The sequence below is a fragment of the Corylus avellana genome, chromosome ca3 (genome assembly GCF_901000735.1).
Source record: "Corylus avellana chromosome ca3, CavTom2PMs-1.0".
Taxonomy (NCBI): Eukaryota; Viridiplantae; Streptophyta; class Magnoliopsida; order Fagales; family Betulaceae; genus Corylus; species Corylus avellana.
The window spans coordinates 10,743,412-10,754,115 of record NC_081543.1 but is presented as its reverse complement, the minus strand read 5'-3'; the positions used below and the strand labels follow the sequence as shown (position 1 = coordinate 10,754,115).

Sequence of the window (10,704 nt, the reverse complement as noted above, 5' to 3'; positions counted from 1 at the left end):
GATGTGTCATCCTCCTAATGAAAGACACAATGGAAATGCATTTATAATCTCAAATTTAACAATAATTTTAAAAGTCACATTACAGTTGAGAGGACACCAAGAAAAGGACGTGGCTTCTATGCAGTAGTAGTCAACTACCGCATAGATGCAGTTATCCAAAACTGCACCGTTTGGATAAAAACGGTGCAGTTTTGGGAAGTGAAAAATAAGATTTTTTATAAAACTAATAAAAAACTATTTAAAAATATAAAAAACTAATAATTAAAAACTATCGATATTGAAACAACTAAAAAACTTAAAAAACTAAAAATATATAAAAAAGAAAAAGCAAAGGGGTGGCTCCTTGGCCAAAATGGGGTGGTCGGCCACACCATATTGGCCAAGGAGTGGATAGAGCCACCTCCCACGGCCGGTATGGGGGTGGCCGAGCCACCCCCATAGCCCTTGGGGTGAACCCTGAAGTACTAGCAGAAGAAACTCCGTTGAGCTGTTCTTCACCTGAAGCTTTTGTAGATCCAGAAAACTAAGAGATGGAACAAAGCATACCCAAACTGGTTCAAGAGAATGAGCAAATCCCAGAAGGTGAACCTGAAGCACAATATAATGAAGAACAAGAAGCAGAAGATTTCAAAGAAGCAAGGTTTTTCTCTTCTTCCTTAGTATCCGTACAGTCAGAGCAAGAAAGAGAAGCACAAGAAGAAGCAAATAGTGGAGCTTTAGGTGAAGAAGCGAAGGGGAAGGAGACACCAGAGAAGCAAGGTTTTTTTTTTTTTTTTTTTTTTTATCCTTTTGGCCTTTTGGGGTGGCCGGTCCACCCCCATACCAGCCATGGGAGGTGGCTCGAGCCACCCCCTTGGCCAAAATGGGGTGGCCGGCCACCCCATTGTGGCCAAGGGGCCACCCTTTGCTTTTTCTTTTTTATATATTTTTTAAATTTTTAGTTTTTTAATTGTTTTAATATTGATAGTTTTTACTTATTAGTTTTTTATATTTTTAAATTTGTAAATAGTTTTTTTATTATTTTTATAAAAAAATCTTATTTTTCACTTCCTAAAACTGCACCGTTTTTATCCAAACGGTGCAGTTTTGGATAACTGCATCTATGCGGTAGTAGGCCACTACCGCATAGAAGCTAGGTCCCCAAGAAAATACTAGAAGAATACTTAACGTTTCCTAATTTATAACTAGCACACAATTATTAATGTAAAAATGAGGTGTGAAGCTTATAAGCAAAATTCATTAATTTCATCTACTTGACATGGATAATATCTTTTTTATGGTTTAAATTTAAATTTTGTGTATCTTACCGTATACAAGATATTAAAATTGACACGTCTTTTAAAAAATTTAAATAATATGATATTATGCACATTGTTATATGTACTAACTTTAAATTTTTATCATGAAATAGATTTGACAGGACTCCAAAATTTTTCTTAGACAAATTACTTCAATAGATAAAAAGAAATAATACTATATACCATCTTTTTATTTTATTTTTATCTTTCCAAATTTAATTTGACTTTTAAAATTACTATTTTGTCTCTTCAAAGCATTACTTTTCATGCCATTTGATTGAAAAAGAGAGTTATCTCTCCAAAGGAGTAACTCCAAAGCATTACTCCATGAAAGGTGCCATTTGAGTAAAAAAGAGAGTTATCTCTCCAAAGCATTACTCCATGAAAGGTGCCATTTGAGTAAAAAAGAGAGTCATCTCTCCAAAGCATTACTCCATGTCTCCATGAAAGGTGCCATTTGATTGAAAAAGAGAGAGTTATCTCTCCAAAGCATTACTCCATGAAAGGTGCCATTTGAGTGAAAGAGATAGAGAGAGAGAGAGAGTGAGAGATACTCCATGAAAGGTGCCATTTGAGTGAAAAAGAGAGAGAGAGAGAGAGAGTGAGAGATACTCCATGAAAGGTGCCATTTGAGAGAGAGAGAGAGAGAGAAGGAGTTTTAAGATAAAAATTTGTAAAATAATCAACAATTTGAAATATTTTTATCTATTTATATTTTTTGGAATAAAAGCCACAATTACAAACATTAAACTTTCAAGCAATTGCTGACTAATATTGAGTCCGTATACAATGCATATGCTGACTATAGTCAGGCTGCGCCGTACATAAATACGCCATGAATCTAATCATGCATTTTACTTTTTGCACTCCACACTCATACGATTTTAAATTATTTTGCTTTTATTTTCAAAGGCGAAATGCTAATAAGCGCTGTCTATGTGGCACATTTACATTTATCTATTTATTTATTTATTTTAAAAAAATAATAAAAAAGAAAACAAAGAGATATTTGTCAATATATTTTGGGTTTTTTTTTTTTTTCCTTTTTAATTGAGGGTGGATGGAGCATGCCGCTGGACATGCGAACTCGGCAAAAGTGTAGGGTAATTTTTCACAAACTTACAATCGTAACGGAGGGGTTAGAAATTTTCAAAATATCCGTGTATTTTCCCCAACTTTTTAAAATTAATTAATTGTAATTTAAGAGTAAATTTAAAATTTTATAAAGTTATAGGGGTATAATGGTCATTTTACCTTTTAACCTTCTAATTTAACTCCAAACCTTAACAGAAGATTGCAATTTTTTTTATTTATTTTTTTTTTTCATAAAATTCGATACACTATATCGAGAGCGAGTTTTTGAACTTGGAAGGAAATTTGAAAAACAATAAAAATTCAGGGAGATTAAATATAGTTTTCCCTATATTTTTTTTTTCTTTTAGAAAAATTTCTAGAGCTTTCATTCAAAATCAATAATTAGCACATCTTTCTGCTAATACAATGCTCCATCTAAACATGAATCATTCGGTTGATGAAGTGCCAACTTTGCCCTATGTACTATTGAGTTTGTTTCTCTTCTTATATGTTTCATTTGTCAGCCTCGGAAACTATTCAAAAAAGTTTTGGAATTCAAAGCCTCCACAATGTTGCTTTCTACGATCACTCTAAAGACAGGCCTATTGAGTGCGAATGTGCGATGTCCAGGTCCATAAAATAATATAGTTTATCTGTTTTAACACTAATTTGTTTAGGGCAGAATGGCAGCTCACAATGTGACATTAATATAGAGCTAGAAAGTCATGAGATCGACTTGCAGAAGCCTCATGGTGAGGGAGGGAATGTTGGGACACAATGCCGCTATCTACAACCACACCAAAAACAGACCTGTTGGGCATGATGCTAAAGTCCATAAAAGACTTAAATTTGTCTTCGTAACACAATTAATTTTAAGTGGAACGACAGCTCACGGAAGAACACATTGATGCCAAAATCCAACTTTCATGATCTTGCACTATTGTGTTAATTCTCATTCTCTGTTGGATTATCCACTACATCATCCCAATTTACTTTAAACATCTCAATCGGTAGAGCTTTCCATAATTGTTGTATAGGACCTTGAACATCTTCATCATTCATGCTACTCTCGACTTATTCTAATGAAATTGACACTTCATATTTGCAATTTTGGCCACACCCACCGCCCCCTCCCCCCGCCCTTGAACTAATTATTTGTTGGTGATTCTCAACTCCCAATCAAAATGGAATACATTGCTACATTAACCAAAACATGGATTATACCATCCTATCCCTACTGTATAGGATGGTAAGATATAGATGGGATTGGAAAATCTAGGGGTTTGAATTGTTTAAATAAAAAGAAAATATTTGGAGTACTATAATTTTTATTATGATTTTTTTTTTTTTTTTTCACATGTCCGTACAAGATGAGAGAAAAGAGAAAAATGAGATTCGAAGTCTTAACTTTCGCTTTATGAGGCGTGATCCTCTGTCAATTGAGCTACCATTTAAGAACTTTTATTATGATTTTTCTACAAATTGATGTGTGGTTCACGTAACACTTACCACACCAGTCATAATCAAATTTTACTGATATGAGGTATATTAACTTATAGCACTAACAATAGCTTTCCTTATATATATTTAAATTTAAAGAATCGCCACTTTTTGTTTTTGGGGATAGTAAGATATAGATGTGATTGGGAAATCTAGGGGTTTGAATTGTTTAAAGAAAAATAATAAAGGCATAATTTAAACCCAATTTTGATCAAACTTTTCTCTTTAAGTTTTTTTTTTAAAAAAAAACTACCTTTGGAGGAGAGAGAGCCTTAAACTAGAGAGAGAAAGAGAAATTTGGTCTAGAAGTTGGGCCAAAGTCGGGTTTAAGTTGTGGTTGTATTATACCTCTTGTTTAAATAAAAAGAAAATATTTGGAGTACTATAATTTTTATTATAATTTTTTATGATATGTCCACACAAGAAGAGAGAAAAGAGAAAAATGGGATTCAAACTTCCCTTTATGAGATGTGATTCCCAACCGATTGAACTACTCCTTAAAAACTTTTATTATGATTTTTTTTTGACATATCTGCACAAGAGAGAAGAACGAGATTCAAACTAGTGACTTTCGCTTCATGAGACGTGGTCCCTAATTGATTGAACTACCTCTCATGAACTTTTATTATGATTTTCATACAAATTGATGTGTGGTCAATGTAACACTTTATTGTTTTGTTGTTTTGTTTTTATTTTTTAACATGTTCACATAAAAGAACCGATGAGAAATTCGAACTATTTTCACTTCATAAGACATATTTCCTACTAAATTGAAATACTTTTTAGATACAGTCTACGTAACAGTCATAATCAAATTTTATTGTTTTTTTGACTAGCATGGTAATCAGTGAACTTACTAGCTGGCGTGATAATTCCGCAGAACATTTATTACTCCAGGCACACTTAAATCCATAGGGGGTAGATTAATTTATAGCACCAGCACTATCTTCCTTTATATATTTTTTAAATTTAAAGAATTGCTACTTTTTGTTTTTCAATTAACGTAAACTCTACAATAAATAATAATTTTTTTATTTATTTTAAATATTTTTAAAAATAAATGTTAGCAAAAAGAGAGACTTTTATCTTATATAAATTTTCTTTATATTTAGTGAAATGAGAATAAAATTTAACGAGTCTAAGCTAGAGATGTACTGTGTGATGAGGTAACTAGAATGGCAAAGAGTCAACAAAAGTAGGATCAGGGTAGAAGAATAGTCAAAGCTTCATTGGTGGGTCGCAATATATAATAATATCTGTGGGCCGAACCCTATAATAGACTTGAACCACTAGCCTAGCCCCAACTAACCTGCCGGTACTTTTATGTTTTTTTTAAAAAAAAAAAAAAAAAAACATTTTTGCTGAATTAATGTATATCTTAAACTAGTTTAAACAAAACACACCCCCAAAGTCTCTGACCACGTTGCAGTGGCAGCACACGCGCACGTGCACTCACTGTTACAACCCAATATCACAACTGGCACATCCTATCATTATTCCCCAAATCCATGCCTGATTTGAGAATATGCTGCGTCACCCGTTTTTTTTTTTTTTTAATAAAATTAATTAATAATAATTTTCAGTTTGTCTAAAAAATTATTCCGTCACTGGATTGTTTGAAAGTGACTTTAATTATTTTTATTTTATAAAAAAAAACATAAAGAAAAAAGAAAATAACCATACGCTCCGACATAAGCTCGACTTTCTCACAACCACGTCACCGTCTCTTTCCTGCCTTCCTCTTTTTGAACAAGCAATACAAAAAGACTTTTTTTTTCATAAATCCTCGTCTTTCTTTCACCCCATGGGGCCGTTTCTTCTAAAGTGGCTGACTGCTGTGCACGTGTCGGAATCTGGTTCGTCTGTTTCCAATATAAATAACCCCCAAATCTCAACTAAGCCCAACCCACTTCACTCATTTCATAGGGTTTAGACTTTAGACTCACACGCCGAGCTACGTCTCCCTGGCGGGGCGGAGGGGCGGAGTTGGGGGGGAGTTTGATTCGCTTACCGGCGGTCTCTAATTCGCTTGGTGCAGGTCGGGAACTGCTTCGCTTTTGCCCTTAGAACACATACATGTTTGGGAGTACTGTTTAAGTTTTTTTAGCCAGCTGGCGCGTTGCGATTGGCTGGCTGGCTGGCAGTGCTCGTGTGGGGGGAATATAGGCGAATTGGATCCCGCCTTGCATCAACTGAATCGGAGACCGCGGTGAAGAGTGGTTGCATGGATCTCGCGTTTTACGGTGGGTGATGTTCAGATCTCATGTCTGGATTTCTATTTCTAGTACATATGCATGTTCCCGAGAATCATAATCATTCAGATCCGAAGCCTCTAGATTTAGGAGCTTCCAATTATAGAAAGTTTGGATTTAGTACAATCTCAGGTTTTTATTTATTTTTATTCTTATGGATCTTATAATTTGATTGTTCGTATAGTCTTTTCCGTTAATTCTTTTTTTTTTAAATTCTGTGTTTTAGGTGGCGAATTGTGCTGATTTTAATTTTATTTAGGTTATAATTGGTAAAAACGCATTGGTGCATTCAGATCCGTTTAAATATTACTTTGCTGATTGGATTTAGGTTTACAAAACAATTAAGTCCATTCATAACAACGACAAAAAAATTGAATTGACATCTCTGTTCATTTTATTTATACATTTCTTTTTAAATTTTGTATTTTTGTGTTTTGAATTCTGAAAATGAAAATTTTGGAGGCATGGATGAGAACTTGTTTATGTATATTTGTGTTTGCATGATTTTGTATTTTACGAATTCTAGGAAAAGTCTCTGACTTGGATTTAGTTTTTCAAGATTGGACATACTTCTAGGATTTCAAGTTCAAAATGCGAATCTCTGATTTACAACTTTTTTGTGTTAATTTGATGATTTATGCTGTTCGTGAAACTGGGTTTTTCACCTAATGGTGCAAATCAAGATGCATGTGTTATCTTCTGGAAGAAAGTATTTCTTTTGTTGAAAAAAGCTTTGTACTTTTCACTCAACATGTTAGTGCTTCTTTCCTTGTCTAGTTTTCATGTTTTAAGATGCCAATACTCGAATCCCCCAACAAGAAAAGACCCATTAGAAATACTGTTTATTTTCTGCACGTATTTAAGGGAGGATAGCATATGTGGTTTGCTCACACTTTTCCGTATACAGACGAAGGCAATCCATCTATAATTCATCCACTAAGAAAAAACTTTTAAACTCAGAAGTGGCTGGCATAGGTTTGATACGTACACATGTTTTTTCTTGGGTACTTTGGGCTTGTGTTGGAAAGCAATTCAAATCTGAAAATTTGTTCTTGGTATGGCTCTGGGTGGTATGTTCTGCATTGTTCCAATCATTGTTGTGGCTAAATTATGTATTTTCCTGTTATATCTTCTTATTCTGATCTTCTATCTCTCTGTGAACCTTTCTTTTCTCCCCATCCCCCAATTCATGGGATGTCTGGTCAAGTTTGGTATCCATTTCACTGGTTTTTTTCTTGGGACTTGTTCTATTCTGTCCTTTGAATTGGGCATCTGACTATTACAATTATATTGTCGTTCCAACGGGAAAGATGCATTGCTTATTCTACATTGTTTGTATAGTTATTGGGGGATCTGTAAAATTCAGAGGTTGAACTTATATTAGTGGTTGATGAAGGGTGTTAATATTTATAAACGTTTTGTAACTGGTAGAGGAAAGAGGACAAGGAACTTCTCATTTATAACCATTAACCCACTGTTAAACTGAGCTGATTTTATCTTCTTCTTTTATACCTTTACCGTGCGAGCTGATTTATTTTGATTTATTAATGGAACTTAGCAATGGTGGTCTTTTGCATCTAATGAAACCGAAAAGGTATATTGCATTCATATCAATGCCTTTCTTTATGTAATTACGCACCTTACAGTTGCAGGTATTGCAGTTACAGACCATTTCCATGTCCACCCTATAGTTTTTCTAGGCATCTTCTGTAATGCACTTTGGACTGTTCAGTAGTGTTTGGTACCCAAATGGACCTCTCCATTTAAAGCCAAACAAAGAGAATCCAATGGTCCATAAAAGCTGTATCGAATTGGTACATGGCTCGATAGAGGGTATTTCTCTTCAATGCTGAGTTTCCAATACTTTTCAAGTAGAATTTTTAATGTTACATTTATGGGGGAGAGTCTATGGAAATACAGAGGTTTTATGATTGACTTCCTGCAGGTCAAGAAACAAGAAACCTTAGTAAACCCACATGGTACCGTTGTGAATAGTTAGATCTTAAAAGGGATCACACTTCCCATCAATTGATGCAGAGACGGCACTGTAGGTGGCAGAATCGCAGAGATGTTCAGTTTATGTCTTAGGTAAGTTCTAGATCTGTTGGTTTTGCATTTCTTATTTTGTCTAAGCATATGATATCTCAACTATTGTGGAACTGCTTGCTGTATATATATATATGCAGCTTTGCTCAGCTTAGTGATTCTTATAATTGAGTCTAATGTGGTTTGTGGTCTTTCCTTGTCTTATGCATATCTCTGTCTTCTATATATATGTTTGCGCATTTTTTTTCCACATTTTTCTGGAAAAGAAATTTCTTAACTTTAACAATCCAATGACTTTATCAGCTACATCAACTACTGAGCAGATTTTATCAAGAACTTTACAATATATTTTTTTTTCTCTTTTATTAAATGACACACAAACATGCCCCCATGTTCATGTAAGCACTGCAGTGATAAATCTGTAGGAATATATTTCTATATGCAAGTATATGTGTTCAGAGTCAACTAGGTAGAGATCTCTGACTGAATCAATATTTCATTTTCCCATATTTTTTTGTATAAATTTCACAATTTGAACTGGTAATTCCGTAATTGCTGTAGATGCCTATCCCGACCAATGATTTGTGCATAGAGTTTGTTGCTAGATTTCCCTAGAAAGCTACACTGGTAAAAACAGCAATCATGATTTGACCTTTGCTTAGCCTGGTCATTATCTTTTTTTCCCGACAAAGGAACCCTGTCTCCCTTTTTTTTCCCTGATCTGTCAATATCTAGTGGAAAATGCCTTTTTTAGTCAATTTTGCCTAATCATCACTCCAGAAACAAAGCCTTTTTAGTCAATCTTGCTTAATCAGCACTCAAGAACTCTTGCCTAAATTGTCAATGTTTACTTTCTTTCTTCTCATCCAAGTCCCCTTTTGGGTTCAATTTGTCAACCAAACTTTTGTTTCTTTTTGTTTTTCCCCGTGATAACCGTGCTGGTAAGTTTTTTGCCCAGTATTTTACTGGCTTTATTTGGTTTTTCCTTAAGGATGTTCATGATTGGATATGGTGGAATAAGAAGTTTTGTAATGGAGTGCAAGCTTTTGTGGGATTTATTCAAAAGCCTCTGGCCTGTCAATCATACCCTATAGAAGAAGTTCTTAAAAATTGTGGGACATCTCTAACCCTGGTTAGATTAAGCTTGACTAATATGTTAGCCGTAGATTATTAAAAAGTAAATGACAAAATTCGGCGTAAAATATATTTTAGAAAATGTTTTCTATATTTTTGGTATTTAGTGTGATTGAAAATAATAGTCAAATCGAAAATATTTTCAATTTAACAAAAAATAAATCTTTCAAAAAATTGTTCTTATTTTTATTTTTAAATTTTGTAAATCATTTTTTTTAGCTTGAATTTCTCTTTCTCTAACTGTTAGAGCACCACTAGTGTTTTGAGTGTTGAAACTTGGCTACTAGAGCTTCAAGCTCAAGTCAACAATGTGGAAGAAATCTTAGGTTAGAGTTAACAGCACATGATTGACTTATTTGACTTATTTAATTAAACATGTTATACTTTAAAATTTAGTTTTAGTTTGTTAATTTTGTATTAAATTTTTGTGTCCTGTTTTAAAAAATTATGTGAATCATATAAAGAATTATCAACCGACGGGGTGGGTGATGAATGAACAGGGAGGGTGATGAATGAACAATCTTTGGATTGTGTTAGCCGCCCACGTGTCTTTTATCCCATTGCTTTTAGTGCCTCCCCTGGTTTTAATTGTCAAATTTTCTACACGTGTCTATTAGTTCTTAGGATCCTGAAGATATTTAGTATAGTGACGTAGGCCCTAGTGAAGAATTTTGGTGCTCGTTCCTTAGCCATGACGAAAAAGAAAACGTTTTGAGTTGAAAATATTTGGGCCCATGTGATGTAGGTGTGGGCCCATTTGAAGAATTTTCATGTTAGTTCCCTAGCATAGGTGTGTGTGATGTGGATTGAGCCATTGGAAGTCTTTGGATTCACATTGATTGGGCATCACCATCCTCCCCCTACCCAAAAAAAAAAAATTGTGACGAATATAATATAGGTGTGTAGATCTTCTAGAATTCTAGGGTTTTCTATCATTTACATATTCTCAAATATTAATCATTATTTATAAATGAGAAATCATAAATATTACACTCTTATTTTATTAGGCTGACGTGACAATGTTCATCCGTGTCAAAGATCCGAGGCAATGCAATATGGGGCAAGGTATGCGAGTACAGTGATGGGCTCATAGGTGCTTAATAAGACAAGTATTGCACTGGATCTTTATCCCAGACGAAGGTGGCAGCTATGAGATAGAAAATTTGAATAAGACTTGGGGGAATTTGGAGATGACTTATGTTGATATGACTGCCATAGTGGAAGCTGAAATTAGGATGGAGACATGGATGTTGATTTACCAGAATGTGCTTGTTGGCTTCTATTCATTGTCGTACATTATAGTCACATAGACCACCATTTTCAAACATTCTGGGGTCACCTTTTTCCCTTTTCCTGGAATTTCCTTTTCAAGAAAATTCTAGAGCGATTCCTTTGGAATA

At 34.2% G+C, this 10,704-nt stretch overlaps 1 long non-coding RNA gene across 2 annotated transcripts; it reads left to right on the top strand.

The window, feature by feature from the left end:
• Positions 1–5,785: 5,785 nt before the first annotated feature.
• On the top strand, positions 5,786–10,704 carry LOC132175477 (uncharacterized). Of its 2 annotated transcripts, none has more exons than XR_009439430.1 (4): positions 5,786–6,115; positions 7,777–7,957; positions 8,070–8,212; positions 10,312–10,704. It is a non-coding gene; the product is annotated as an uncharacterized LOC132175477 (long non-coding RNA). The 2 variants fall into 2 exon arrangements; XR_009439429.1 differs by having other exon boundaries at positions 5,787–6,115; positions 7,771–7,957.